At 40.9% G+C, this 15,103-nt stretch overlaps 1 pseudogene; it reads right to left on the bottom strand.

Moving 5' to 3' along the window:
- Positions 1 to 10,680: 10,680 nt before the first annotated feature.
- Positions 10,681 to 12,578, bottom strand: LOC116859259 (annotated as a pseudogene).
- Between the last annotated feature and the right edge of the window lie 2,525 nt (positions 12,579 to 15,103).

Raw genomic sequence — 15,103 nt, 5'->3', positions numbered from 1 at the left:
CCTATACTTTGAAGAGTTTTAATCAGGAATGGATGTTGTATTTTGTCAAATATGGCACCAATTGAGAGAACTGTATGGTACTTCTCTCTTCTTTTATTTATTTGTTCTATCACATTGATTGACTTGAAATATTGAACCACCCTTGCATATAGAAACCAAAAAGACTCCACACCCAAACTACTAGAACACATACAGCAATTCAGTAATGTGACTGGATATAAAATCAATATACAAAAAATCAGTTGCTTTCTTTACACTAAAAATGAAAATATAGAAAGGGAAATTCTCGGAATAAACCTAACCAAAGTGGTAAAAGATCTGTACTGGAGGAACTACAGAACATTCATGAAATAAATTGAAGAAGACAATAAAAGATGGAAAAGCATTCCATGCTCATGGGCTGGAAGAATAAGCATTGTTAAAATGTCTATACTGACCAGAGCAATCTACACTTTCAATTCCATCCTGATGAAAAATCCACCAGCATTTTTCAAAGTGCTGAAACAAACAATCCTAAAATTTGTATGAAACTCAAAAACACCCTGAATTGCTAAGGAAATGTTGAAAAAGAAAAACAAAACTGGGGGCATCATGTTGCCTGATATCAAGCTTTACTATAAAGCTGTCATCGCCAAGACAGCATGGTACTGGCACAAAAACAGACACATAGACCATTGGAACAGAGTAGAGAGCCCAGATATGGACCCTCAACTCTATGGGCAAATAATCTTCGACAAGACAAGAAAAGATATTCAGTGGAAAAAAGACAATCTCTTCAATAAATGGTGCTGGGAAATTAGATAACTATGTCTTGAAGAATGAAACTTGACCATTCTCTTACACCATACACCACGATAAACTTGAAATGGATAAAAGACTTCAACGTGAAGCAGGAATCTATCAAAATCCTAAAGGAGAACATAGGCAGTGACCTCTTCGACACTGGCCACAACAACTTCTTTCAAGACATGTCTCGAAAAGCAAAGGAAACAAAAGCAAAAATGAACTTTTGGGACTCTATCAAGATCAAAACCTGCACAACAAAGAAAACAGTCAAGAAAACAAAGAGGCAACCCACGGAATGGGAGAAGATACTAGCAAATGACAATACAGGCGAAGCACTGATATCCAAGATCTATAAAGAACTCCTCAAACTCAACACTCACAAAACAGATAATCACAGATAAACCAATCAAAAACAGATAATCACAGATAAACCAATCAAAAATTTGGCAGACGATGTGTACAGACCCTTCTCCAAAGAAGTCATTCAAATGGCTAACAAACACATGGAAAAATGTCCATCATCATTAACCGTTGGAGATTCAAATCAAAACCACATTGAGATACCACCTTACACTGGTTAGAATGGCTAAAGCCAACTAGACAGTAAACAATAAGTGTTGGAGAAGATGTGCAGAAAGGGGAATCCTCTTCCACTGTTGGTGGGAATTCAAGCTGGTGCAACCACTTTGGAAAATAGTGTGGAGATTCCTTAAGAAGTTAAAAATAGAGCTACCCTATGACCCTGCAATTGCACTACTGGGTAATTACCCAAAGATACAGATATAGTGAAAAGAAGGGCCATCTGTACCCCAATATTCATAGCAACAATGGCTAAAATTGCCAAACTTTGGAAAGAGCTAAGATGCCCTTCAACAGAAGACTGGATAAAGAAGATATGGTTCATATATACAATGTAAGTTACACCTCCATCAGAAAGCATCGATGAATACCCACCTTTTATATCAACATGGACAGAACTGGAGGAGATTATTCTGAGTGAAATAAGTCAAGTAGAGAAAGTCAATTATCATATGGTTTCACTTACTTGTGGAGCATAAGGAATAACATGAAGGACATTAGGAGAAGGAAAGGAAAAGTGAATTGGGGGAAATCAGAAGGGGAGACGATGCATGAGAGACTGTGGACTCAGAAACAAACTGAGGGTTTCGGAAGGGAGGGGGAGTGAGGGGATGGGTTATGGTGGTGGGTATTGTGGAGGGCACATATTGCATGGAGCACTGGGTGTGGTGCATAAACAATGTATCTTGGAAGAATAAAAAGTAAAATAAAATACAATGGGGGCGCCTGGGTGACTCAGTGGGTTAAAGCCTCTGCCTTCAACTCAGGTAATGATCCCAGGGTCCTGGGCTCAAGCCTCGAATTGGGCTCTCTGCTCAGCGGGGATCCTGCTCCCTTCTTTCTCTCTGCCTGCCTCTCTGCCTACTTGTGAGCTCTGTCTTTAAAATAAATAAATAAAATCTTTAAAAAATGATAAAAACATGATTTGGTAATCAAGAAAAAAAAAGTTGAAAAAAAAATAAGAACGAAATAGAAAGAATGAAATCAGAGGAATCAGGATGTTCCATCTCAAGTTTTGATGTTGGTGGAGGAAATGATCAATAGAAGAGAAGAAAGATCTGAAAGCAGACCTATGTCAGGATGACTCACTGATTTTTGATAAAGCTGAATAACCCACTTAAAGTGAAGGATAGTTGTTTCAACAAAATGTGTCAGAGCCATTGGACATCCAATGGCATAGAAACCAAACTAAAACAAAAATATCTACATTTACACTTAATCCTTTATACAAATGTGAACTCAAATTATGACAGCATCATTTCAAAGGAAAACATAAAAGAAAGGTAAAAGTATAAAAGTTTTACAAAGGAAGCACAGGAGAAGACTTTCAGGACCTAGGAACTGTGGTTCCTAGACCATAGCACTAAAAGCACCCCACATTAATGAAAACTCTTCATAAACAGGACTTTACCAAAATTGGAAAATTTTCTTCCCCTAAGAAATTTGCTTATATTAGGAGCATGAAAAGACAAGCCCTAGACTAGAACATATTTGAAAACTGCATTATCTGACAAAGAACTTTTACCTAGAATATATAAAGAACTCTCAATACTCAGCAGGAAAGAAAACAGACTATCCAAATAGAAAATGGACAAAGAGCCATGAACAGACATTACATCAAAGAGAATGCTGAGATGGCAAATAAGCACTGGGGGGGGGGAGTTGATCTCTAGCCATGAGGGAAATGCAAATAAAAACCTGACTGAATTATCACTACTACCTGTGTGTTAGGACAGCTGTTTAATATAAAACACAGTAAAAACACCAAATGTTGGAAAGAGCCAGCTCTACTACATTGCTGATGGAAAGGTAAATGGAACAGCCACTCTGGTAGGACAGTTTGATAGTTTCTACAATACTGAAACATAAACCCTACAACCTAGCAAGCTCTTTCCTGGACCATTATCACAAAGAATGAAAACTTAAATTCCCGTGAAACACTATGCATGAATGTTCACTCTGGGTTTAATCAGAATAGCAGAAAGACTGGAAACAACCAAAATGAGTGAAAGGTGCCCCTGTTAAGGGACCTTTCTGAATTACCTGTTGCTTTTCTTGAGAATCTACAAATCTACCTCTCTGCCTCCCTACCAATCTATAAATTGCTCCACATCTCAGCACACATCAGAGTGTGTCCATTCATCCTTAGGGCTCCCTAAGACCAGTCTTACTCCCTAAAACTAGCAGTCCCTAAGACTAGAAGCTCTACCCTCACTAGAGCTTCACGCTTCCCTAAGGGCCCCAGGACCCTAATGTGTGGGTTCCGAGCAGCAGTGAAGGAGGCAGGAAGGATCTGGTACTAGTCTGTGACAGGGCAGGTGATGGGCTGTGATGGCTTCTAATATTTAAGGGGCAGAGAAGGCCAGGTGTGGGACAGAGGCAACAGCTAGAATGCTGTCTTCCAAGATCTGGTGTTTTGCCTTTGGGAAGGAAAGGCTATGACAAGGACCCAGCTCACAGTCTACCTTTCCTTCATCTCTCTCTCTGGACTGCATCTGCCCCCTGCCCTTGTAGAACTCCCTCCCTAAGCTTGCCATCTCCTGCCTCCTGCTCACACAAACACCTCCCAACAAATTCACCCACATTTTACAGATTAAGGAATGGGGACTTAAGGTGTGAGCAGCTCTGGGGTAGCATCCCCTCTAGGAGCCTAATGTTTTTGGAACCCAAGGCATGTTGAGCAAGGTCTGAGCAGGAAATCACAGGAAGTTCCAAGTGCTGGATCATGTAAGCAACCCACACACCCATTACATTTAAGTGGCCTGCACTTAGCCAGGCTCCATACTGGCTCCCAAAAGCAGCACCCTCAAATCAGCTCAGACAACATCGATCTTAGGTATGCAAGCCTCCCACCTCCCAAGTCCCATGAAGTGAACTTCTCACACCCAGAGGAAGCTTCCTTATGACTCCCATCTCTTTATGCCCAGGTATTATGCGCACACTGCCTTGACTGAGCTCAGCTCAGGAGCCAGACACCTAGGACCTTCTCCTTCCACCTCATCTGGAGCCACATGTGATCCATAGCTCACTGGGATCTGCACCTCACCTGCGCTGCCACCCCAAATCCCTGGAGCTTAAAAGGACATTTCTCCGTAGGGGCCAAGCCTGGAACCTCACATTCTAACTCCCTTCTGATTCCCAGTATCCAATTTATCACAGAATTTCAACTTTGTCTGTTGGAAGTGGACTCTTTCCTTCATACCCAAGAAGACCCTACAGTCTCCAAGATGCATCTGTCCCCACATCTCTTACACCGTGCCTTACTTCAAAAATACCCAGGAACATAAAATACCCAATGTGAATCCCACCTGTCTCCCCCAATTCTTGCAATCCTTCATAGGTCAGATCTGAGTCCACCATCCTGTTCTCTCACATCACTATGACTACTGTCCTGTCCTCACACCTCCTCACCCAGACACAGGGAATGGTTTCATGCCTCTGGACTCTCTCCCCGCTGGTTCCCTTGTCTTGTCACAGTTGCTTTTTGAAGGACTGCATTACACAGGAACTTGTCATGAAGAAGCACTTGCTGCTGTGGCTGCAGTTTGAAGGCATAAAATCAGGATCCAACCTCAAGTTTAGCAACAACCTGCTGGGAGGTCTCAGTCAGAAATGCTTTATGCAGAAATACCTTTGTTCAGACATACTGCTTCTCTATTCCTTCCAATCAGAATGGTGCTTTTCTCAGTAGCTGTGCTTGGATTGTAGAGATCAGTATGTTTGAAAGTGTTGATGAGGACAGGCAGATTATGCTTAGTGTCAGCTCTGCATGCTTCAGTGACACTTTCTCAGAGCCAGCATTAGGAGAATGTGATAACTCATATGGGGCAGTAGTGACTGCAAGCCAGGCTACACATCACAATTATCCAGAAGTTGTCTCTCATAAATTCTTTACTCATAAATGATCATTTTAAATTGTTAATTTAATATTCAAATTCATAGCACACCCATGCTCCTGGAGATGAAATTTTTCCCAGCTCTCCTTCTATGCCATCATATGTACATGCACAGCATCACCACTTGGGCACTTCGTGTAAGGAAGAAACTTCCAGGAAGACTTCTTCATTTGAATGAAGAACCTCTCTACCTCATAGAGCTGATCCTGCCTCTCACTGCACTGCTTGACCTCTTGTTTTAGGGCCTCCACCTCTCCCTCCAGGACAGAACTCCTCTTGTTCAACTGGAAGATCTCAGTCAATGATTGCTTTGTGCTCAGGGCATGGTTCTCCTCTACAATTTCCTCCAAGCCCTCCTCCTCACATTCTTCCCTGAGTTTCAATACAAAGTCTTCAAATACTGGACTGTTTCATCTCCTAGTGCATAGTGTTGTTTTCTGAGGAGAATTCCCCAAAAGATGAATACTGGACAGGTGGAAGGCCAGAGGGCCCTCAGTCTAAAGTCAATCCCAGGGAGAGGGAACTGGAATGCTCATTTCTATGCAGGATTGGAAGGCACCCAGTCAGAGTGTCTTGGTGTCCCAGTAACTTTTTATACCAGTGATAGTATCGGATGTAGGGCTCATGGTTTGAAGGCTCCAAGATGGCATTGGTCCTATGGACTCACGGGTTAAATTCTGTGCAGGTTTGGAGCTCTTGTAGCAAAGTGGCAAGCCCAGTGTTTGAGTGTCCTGTACTCTGTGGGGAAAGAAGTTTCCATGTGCATTAGCATATGGTGATCCTGCTGTTCAGGTGCCTGCTTGGCCTAGGACAGAGGTGAATTATTGGTTACCTGGTCCAGGGACACAAGGTGAACTCACTGTCAAGGTGCCTGGTTTGCCTAATACAGAGCTAAGTTGTTGGTCTTGAGGACCAAAGGAGCATGGTGAGCCTTATATGCATGTGCCTGCCTGGCCTAGGTAGAGGGCTGGATTTTTGGTCACCAGGTCCAAGAGCACATGGTGATCCCACTGTCCAAGTGATTCATTTTCCTATTGCTGACCAGGGATGTAGCACTCATGGTTTCTTGGCATTGGGAAGCCTGCTGTTCTCTGGACTCACCAGCCTTGCGCTTCACTGGGCTGGCCAGCTTGTGGTATGAGGGCTCCTGGTTCACCCCACGTCTATGTGATTCACCTGCCCTGTGTCAAATGAGTTCATAAATCTTCCAGTCTTTGGTTTCCTGGTGGGTCCTTTGTCCTAATATCTGAATTTCTCTGCTGTGTTAGAGGGTTTGTGGTCTGTGGGCTCTTGGTTGGTCAGGTGTCTGGGTATTAGTTTGTCTACTGATGAGTCAAGTCAGACAGTTTGTGGTCTGAGAACTTGTGTTCCAAGCACTCCCACTGTGTCCAATGATGTGATGATTCCTTCTCCCAGTACTTATTTCCTAAAATTCCCTGTATGCCAAAGGTCTGGAGGCATTGTACACATTATGCACATCTGGGTTGGCTGGGTATTCAGGGAAGTCATGTGAAGTCATGATTGAAGGGCAAAGTAGTAGTGTGCCTAGTGCTCTCTCATAATGGGGACATAGCTTTCCTGTGTTGAGCTCACTTGTGACCCCAGAGGTGTGGAGCGCAGCTCACTTAAGTGCCCCATTCCCCCTTGCCAAATGGGAATGTACCTGAGCAGCAAGGCCATCCACACAGTGGGAAATAGGCCCAGGAGTTGCTGGATGCTGGTTCAAAGACTCTTAGATGCACAGAGGAGCACAAAAGTAGGAACTAACATGAAGGTTGTGTGCAGGGTTGGTGAGAAGCCCGAAGCAAGACGTGTGGGCAGGGGTCTTGCTTGCCATGGGCAAGGGCAAAGAACAGGGCAGAGAACATAAGGAGTATGAAGAAGAGCTGAAGCTGAATGACTATCTCTCTCCTCAGTGCGACCTGGGCTGTTGCTGTGTTTTTATAACAGCCCTGGGGCATCACAATGTCTTCTTGTGATGTCACTGCTATGCCCTGGCCAATCACCAGGACATTGTCAGGTCAGCCTAGTTTGGTTGGCCAATCACCAGGCAGTTCATCTGGTCAATGACCAATGGTTTTATCAGTTACCCTCCTGACATCAATACGTAGAAACCATGTTTTAAGGAAAACAGGTTAACTTTCCTTCAAGATGAAAAATTAATATTCAGTATGTATTTATAGTGAAGATCATGGTAAAGATCATCTGAAAGACTCAACTAGTACAAAGTTGAATGTGTCACTCAGAGTCACCATTCACTAAAATGCTGAAACAAATATTAATGAAGACATGGGCCATTTGACCTGATGAAACATCAGATTTCAGGGGTAGGTGGGACTATATGGCAAATAGAGCAAATTCTACTTTCAAATCATCCAGCAAAGATCAAAAATATGTCTGGAAAATGGTAGGCATTGTGTTTGGTACAGCTTCCCCAAAGAAACCTAAGCTTGGAAAAGAAGAAGTTGTGTCACAAGTTACCATTTTACCTGTTGCTAAAATGATATTCAGCTCTTATAGAAGGGAGATAACAAAATCCAGCCTTTCATCAGGTTCACAGTCCTTGTATCCACATCCATTTTGAAAGTTCTGGGGAGGGGAGGGAGGGTGGTAGAAGTTAAGTTTGTCTCATCTTTCAAATACAGCTACAGGTCAAATCATTCTGAACACCTAAGAAATCAACCAGAGATCTGAGAAAACAAATGCTGCAAGTCTGTAAGTATAAAAGCAACCACCATTTGGAAGGCAGAAGGTGTGGAGACTTGAATTTGGAATGATATAGCTAAGAAAATAGCATAGGAAATGGAATCTAAGGAGGCTACCACAAAGTGCAATAAGCAACAGGGTGCAACTATAGATCTTTTAGAAGTCTGGAAAAAGAAGATATGGTATGTGTGTGTGTGTAATATTACTCACTAAACAAAAGTAACTAAATCTTGCCATTTAAAATGATGTGGATGGAATTAAGGGATATTATGTTGAAATTAGACAGGGAAAGACAAATACCATATGATTTCACTCATATGTGGAACTTAAATAACAAAACACATGGATATAGGGGAAGGGGAGGAAAATAAAATAAGATGAAAATAGAGATGAAGGCAAACTATAAGAGACTTTTAACTATAGGGACCATGCTGAGGGTTGCTGGAGGGGAATTTGGTGGGGAGAAGAGGTAACTGGGTGATGGGTATTGAGGAGAGCACGTGATGGAATGAGCACTGGGTGTTTTATCCAATTGATAAATCAGTAAATTCAACGTCTGAAACTAATTAAAGAAATAAAGGAATGTGCTCAGGAACCTTATGTATTTGTTCCCCACTGGCACACAGAATGCTCCCATTAATTACTTGTTGAAGGAGTGAGCTTTGATGGAGCTGTCCCCTCACTGAGCACATACATAGTCTCTGGAGCTCAGAGGAGAGAAGAGTAAAAGGCAGAGAGGTGCTCTCTGAAGCTGGGGAATAGATGGGCTTCCCCATGAGGACCATGAAGAGAAGAAATGTGGACTGAACACAAACCAAAAGGGCACACAGGAAAAAGCTGGCAGTGGAAGGAAAAGCAGAAATGAACAAAGAAGGGAACTGGAAGTAAATTATCACAGAAGTGAAGAGAGGGATTTCCTCAAGAAGCCAGAGGGCCAGGGCTACTTTCTGATTGGACAAGTTTTACCTTATGCTACACTGACAAAAGTGTAGCTACCACCCATCACCAGAGACACAATTACAATACCATTGACCATATTCCCTATGATGTGCTTTTCAGCACTATGACTTATCTCATAATGGGAAGCCTATGTCTCCTACTCCCTTTCATCATTTCTCCCATGCCCTCACCTCCCTTCTGACAACCATCAGTTTGCTCTCTGTATTGATAGGTCTGATTTTGCTTTTTTGTTTGGTTGTTCATTCATTTTGCTTTTCAGATTTCACATAAGATTGAACTCATATGATATTTTTCTTTGACCTATTTCACTTAGATTTATGTCCTCTGGGTCCATTCATGTTATTCCAAATGGAAAGATCTCATCTTTTATAGCTGAGTAATTTATATATATATATATATATATACATACCACCTCTTCTTTATCCATTCACCTGTGTTTTAATAGATAATAAGATTATTTTAAAATTATTTATTTGTTTGAGAGAGAGACCATGAGTGGGAGAGGGGTGAAGGGGTGAAGGGAGAGAGGAAGGAGCAGGTTCTCCACCTAGCAGGGATCCTGACACTCTTCTTGATCCCAGATCCTGAGGTAATGACCTGAGCCAAAATGAGACCCTTAAATGACTGAGCCACCCAAACACTCCTACAGACTGTATGAATTATTTTGATTTTTCAATCTGCCATAAAATATCCAAAAAGAAGGAGAAAAAAAAAAACACAGTATACTCATGTATATAAATACGGTGTGGATATTTTTAGAGTACTGATATTAGGAAGCATTCTCTTCAACCCCATGACAATACAGCATATTCCATAATTACACTTTCCAACAAAAATCCATCAGCAGTCACACTGACATCAAGATTTTACATTTCAATACACTAGAAAAAGGGGATATTTTCAGAGCACTTTTTCCACATATCAGCTTCCTGCTTGCAGTTTTGCACAGCAGGTCTTTACACATGCTTTTGGAAACTTGAGCTTTTAAACTATAACAGTAGCTATATTTGAAGTTTTATCCTTTCCAGATCCAAACTTAACTGAGGAAGTTACCATTTACAGTAACAACCAGTGGGGTTTATTAACAGGTATGGTGAAGTTTACCTGCCAAGATGTGTAAAATATTTCACTGAGTAAAAATGAATAAAGCTGCATAAAACAGTAATACTTATATTATAGATCAGAACAGACACAGCATAAAAAGTCATTAAGTTTTACAAAGTAATTATTTATATTCAAATTACAACAGCCCCACAAATATAAAGAAAAGAAACTGGTTTGAGAAAGGTTCAAAGACTTTCCCACTCCAGCCCTGTGTGTCTCCAGCTGCCAGGGACCACAGTAATAATATATCCCTTGTGCTGATATAAGACACAAGGCCTGAATAGGCCATGCTCTCTCTTAGGTCGTATTACCTGTTACAGGACAATGAATTCGTTGAGATGAAAAATAACAACAACAACAACAACAAAAATCAGGACATAGTGCACTTTGATAACACATAGCATCTGGAATTTTTCAAAAGTCTGAAAATAGTTTTTTTTTTGTTGTTGTTGTTGTTGTTGTTTGTTTGTTTTTTTAATGCAAGTCTGAATCTTCAATCTTCAAACATTTAAAATCTGTTTCTTAAGCCCAGTTTCAGCATCACTGGAAAAAATGCATATCACTAAATCCTGATACACATTCTTAACCGTTTGACTGTCTTTTGTTATGGTCAGTGTTCATGAGGCATGGCATGACCAAGAATCTTTGTTCATGTTTTCTCCAAGGGCTTCTTCTGGTAAAGTGACCTTCCTGCCCCTACATTCTTCAGTTTCACAACTGCAGGCCTGAGTATCAGGGCTTGCTGTACGTCTGACAGGGAAATTACACCCACAATGTTATCTGCTTCTCTTGTGACCAGCAGCCAACAGAGGTCATCCAGAAATAGTCTGCCCAGGATTAATAGCTTACTGCACTTCATGACACCCTCAAGACACTATTAGAGGTGCTGAAGGGCCTGGGTGACTGTGATATTTCGGTCACTCTATGTTTTTTTTCAGCAGCAAGATTAATTACATCAGACTTTAAATAAATATCTACAACTTCTCCTGACTAATGCACCACAGGAAAGGCTGGCAAACTTCTCTCTACAAAGACACTCAAGGTTTTACTGATAGGAGTAATCCTGTGGATGAAGGGATGCTGTGGGTCCCAAATGCAAGAGCATCTGGGTTATGCTTCATGAAGGTAGGCTTTGGCAGATCAGACACAAAATGCTTGAGTATTATTTTGTGGGTAAGTGGTGTTTTCTTTGTTGTTGTTGTTGTTGTTGTTGCTTTTCAGAGAGAGTGAGCACGGACAGAGTGGCAGGCAGAGGGAGAAGCAGGCTTACTGCTGAGAAAGGACTTGATCCCAGGTCGCTGAGATCATGACCTGAGCCAAAGGCAGCCACTTAACCAACTGAGCCACCCAGGCGTCCTATGTGGTTAAGTGTTTAAAGTGCATTCCCACTGATGGGATCAGTAGCTGGTAATGAGTAGATTTATTTTTGATCAGTGTGTGTACAGTATGAAGAGGCTTGCATCTGTAGCTATACTCACTAAAGTCTTATGTTTTTTGGGGGGATAAGACTCACTCCCTGTTTCAACCTTATGTGACTCTAATTCATAAATCTGTACCAGGCAAGACTTACACTATCACTGTCATATATTAATGAAATTTATAATTGTTAGCATTCCTACAGAACTGTTTTGTACTCTCCCACAGTGGCGCTACTGGAACACCATTTGCAGCTAAAGCAGAGAAGCCTTTCTAACTTGTAGTATCAGAGACAGCTAGGTTTGAAGGGGTTGGAATGATGCAGTGATCTTTGTGTGACCCTTGAAGCACATGAAAACCCACTTTCTGAGTCTTGTGCTTCTTCTTTTAAGTGGAATTTATCCTAGATATTGGATTCCTGGTCCAGGAGCTTCAGCCCACTTCTGCCAAGAAGGAAGAGGAAGATCTGGATCTGCAGGTACTTCTAGGGAATTCTCTGGGCAGGAGTGTGGGTATGATCTGGGGTCCTCGGGGGAGTGCACAGGCAGAATGTGGTGATCTAGGGGTGCAGGCATGGAAGGTAGATGGTGGTTTGGATGAAGGGTCATCCTTATTCATTCCACTCTAGATGGATACCTGGGTTGTTTCGATACCTTGGCTATTGTAAGTAATGCGAAATTGTAGTGGTGCATATATCTTTTCAAATTCATTATTTCCTTTACTTTGGGTAGATGCCCTGTACTGGAATCACTGCATTATATGGTATTTCTCTTTATAACTGCTTGAGGAACCGCCAGTTCTCCAGAGTGGATACACCAGTTTGCATTCCAACCAACAGTGTTAGAAGGTTCCCCTTTCTCCACAACTTCACCATTATTTATGGTTTCTTGCCTTTTCAATTTTTCACATTCTGAAAGGTGTAAGATGGTATCTCAGTGTGGTTTTGATTTGAATTTCCCTGTTGGCTAATGATGATGAACACTTTTTTCATGTCTTCATATCCTCTGCCCATTTTTTAACTTGGTTATTTTTTATATTAACATATAATGTATTATTTGTTTCAGGGGTAAACGTGTGTAAATCATCAGTCTTACACAATTCACAGCACTCACCATAGTACATATGTCCCATGTTGGCTATTTGTTTCCTGGTTTTTGAGGTCGAGAAATTATTTATAGATCTTGATATCAACCCTTTGTCAGTAATGTCATTTGTGAATATCTTCTCCCATTCCGTGGGTTGCCTCATTGTTTTGTTGACTGTTTTCTTTGCTGTGCAGAAGTTTTGTTTTATATTCATGAGTCGCCAAAACTCATTTTCACTATTGTTTCCCTTGCCTTTGGAGACATGTCTTGAAAGAAGTTGCTGTGGCTGATATCAAAGAGGTTACTGCCTATGCTATCCTCAAGGATTTTGATGGATTATTTTCTCACATTGAGGTTTTTTAATCCATTTTGAGTTTATCTTTGTGTATGGTTTAAGAGAATGGTCAAGTTTCAATCTTCAGTATATAGCTGTCTAGTTGTCTCAGCACCATTTCTTTTATTTTTTTAAGATTGTATTTATTTATTTATTTGTTTGTTTGTTTATTTATTTATTTATTTATAATTTCTGTTTAGCATAACAGAATTCATTGTTTTTGCACCAAACCCAGTGCTCCATGCAATCCGTGCCCTCTCCAATACCCACCACCTGCCTCCCACAACCACCCATCCCCTGACCCTTCAATACCCTCAGATTGTTTTCAGAGTCCATAGTGTCTCATGGTTCACCACCCCTTACAATTTCCCTCAACTCCCTTTTCCTCTCTAACTCCCCTTGTCCTCCATGCTATTTGTTATGCTCCACAAATAAATGAAACCATATGATAATTGACTTTCTCTGCTTGACTTATTTCACTCAGCATAATCTCTTCCAGTCCCATCCATGTTGCTACAAAAGTTGGGTATTCATCCTTTCTGATGGATGCATAATACTCCATAGTGCATATGGACAACATCTTCCTTATCCATTCATCCATTGAAGGGCATCTTGGTTCTTTCCAGAGTTTGGCGACCGTGGCCATTGCTGCTATAAACATTGGAGTACAGATGGCCCTTCTTTTCACTACATCTGTATCTTTGGGGTAGTGCAATGACAGGGTCATAGGGAAGCTATATTTTTAATTTCTTGAGGAATCTTCACACTGTTCTCCAAAGTAGCTGCACCAGCTTGCATTCCCACCCACAGTGTAATAGGGCTCCCCTGTCTCCACATCCTCTCCAACACATGTTTTTTCCTGGCTTGCTAATTTTGGCCATTCTAAGTGGTGTAAGGTGGTATCTCAATGTGGTTTTAATTTGAATCTCCCTGATGGCTAGTGATTATGAGCATATTTTCATGTGTCTGAGGATCATTTGTATGTCTTCATTGGAGAAGTGTCTGTTCATAACTTCTGCCCATTTTTTAATATGATTATCCATTTTGTGTGTGTTGAGTTTGAGGAGTTCTTTATAGATCCTGGATATCAAACTTTTGTCTGTACTGTAACTTGCAAATAACTTCTCCCATTCCGTGGGTTGCCTCTTTGTTTTCTTGACTGTTTCCTTTGCTGTGCAGAAGCTTTTGATTTTGATGAAGTCCCAAAAGTAAATTTTCGCTTTTAACAAAAGTAAATTTTGTTTCCTTTGCCTTTGGAGACATATCTTGAAAGAAGTTGCTGTGGCTGATGTCAAAAAGGATCCTTCTCCTCTAAGATTCTGATGGATTCCTGCCTCACATTGATGTATTTTATCCATTTTGAGTTTATCTTTGTGTACACTGTAAGAGAATGGTTGAGTTTCATTCTTCTACATATAGCTGTCCAGGTTTCCCAGCAGCATTTATTGAAGAGACTGTATTTTTTCCACTGTATATTTTTTCCTGTTTTGTTGAAGATTATTTGACCATAGAGATGAGGTTTCCATATCTGGGCTCTCTACTCTGTTCAACTTGTCTATGTGTCTGTTTTTATGCCAGTACCATGCTGTCTTGGTGATCACAGCTTTGTAGTAAAGCTTGAAATCAGGTAACGTGATACCCCAGTTTTATTTTTGTTTTTCAACATTTCCTTAGTTATTCGGGTCTCTTCTGATTCCAAACAAATTTTAGGATTATTTGCTCCACCTCTTTGAAAAATACCGGTGGAATTTTGATTGGAATGACATTAAAAGACTAGATTGCTCCAGGCAGTAGATATATTTTAACAATGTTTATTCTTCCGATCCAAGAGCATGGAATGGTCTTCCATCTTTTTGTGTCTTCTTCAATTTCTTTCATGAGTGTTCTGTAGTTCCTTGATTACAGATCCTTTACCTCTTTGGTTAGATTTAGTCCCAGGTATCTTATGGTTCTTGGTGCTATAGTAAGTGGAATCGATTCTCTAATTTCCCTTTCTGTATTTTCATTGTTAGTGTATAAGAAAGCCACTGATTTCTGTACATTGACTTTGTATCCTGCCACGTTGCTGAATTGCTGTATGAGTTCTAGTAGTTTGGGGGTGGAGTCTTTTGGGTTTTCCATATAAAGAATCATGTCATCTGCGAAGAGAGAGAGTTTGACTTCTTCCTTGCCAATTTGGATACCGTTTATTTCTCTTTGTTGTCTGATTGCTGTTGCTAGGACTTCTAATACTATGA

The sequence above is a fragment of the Lontra canadensis genome, unplaced genomic scaffold (genome assembly GCF_010015895.1).
Source record: "Lontra canadensis isolate GAN:19392208 unplaced genomic scaffold, GSC_riverotter_1.0 scaffold152, whole genome shotgun sequence".
Classification (NCBI taxonomy): domain Eukaryota; kingdom Metazoa; phylum Chordata; class Mammalia; order Carnivora; family Mustelidae; genus Lontra; species Lontra canadensis.
Note: the sequence above shows the minus strand (reverse complement) of the source record. Positions and strands in the feature narration are given on the sequence as shown.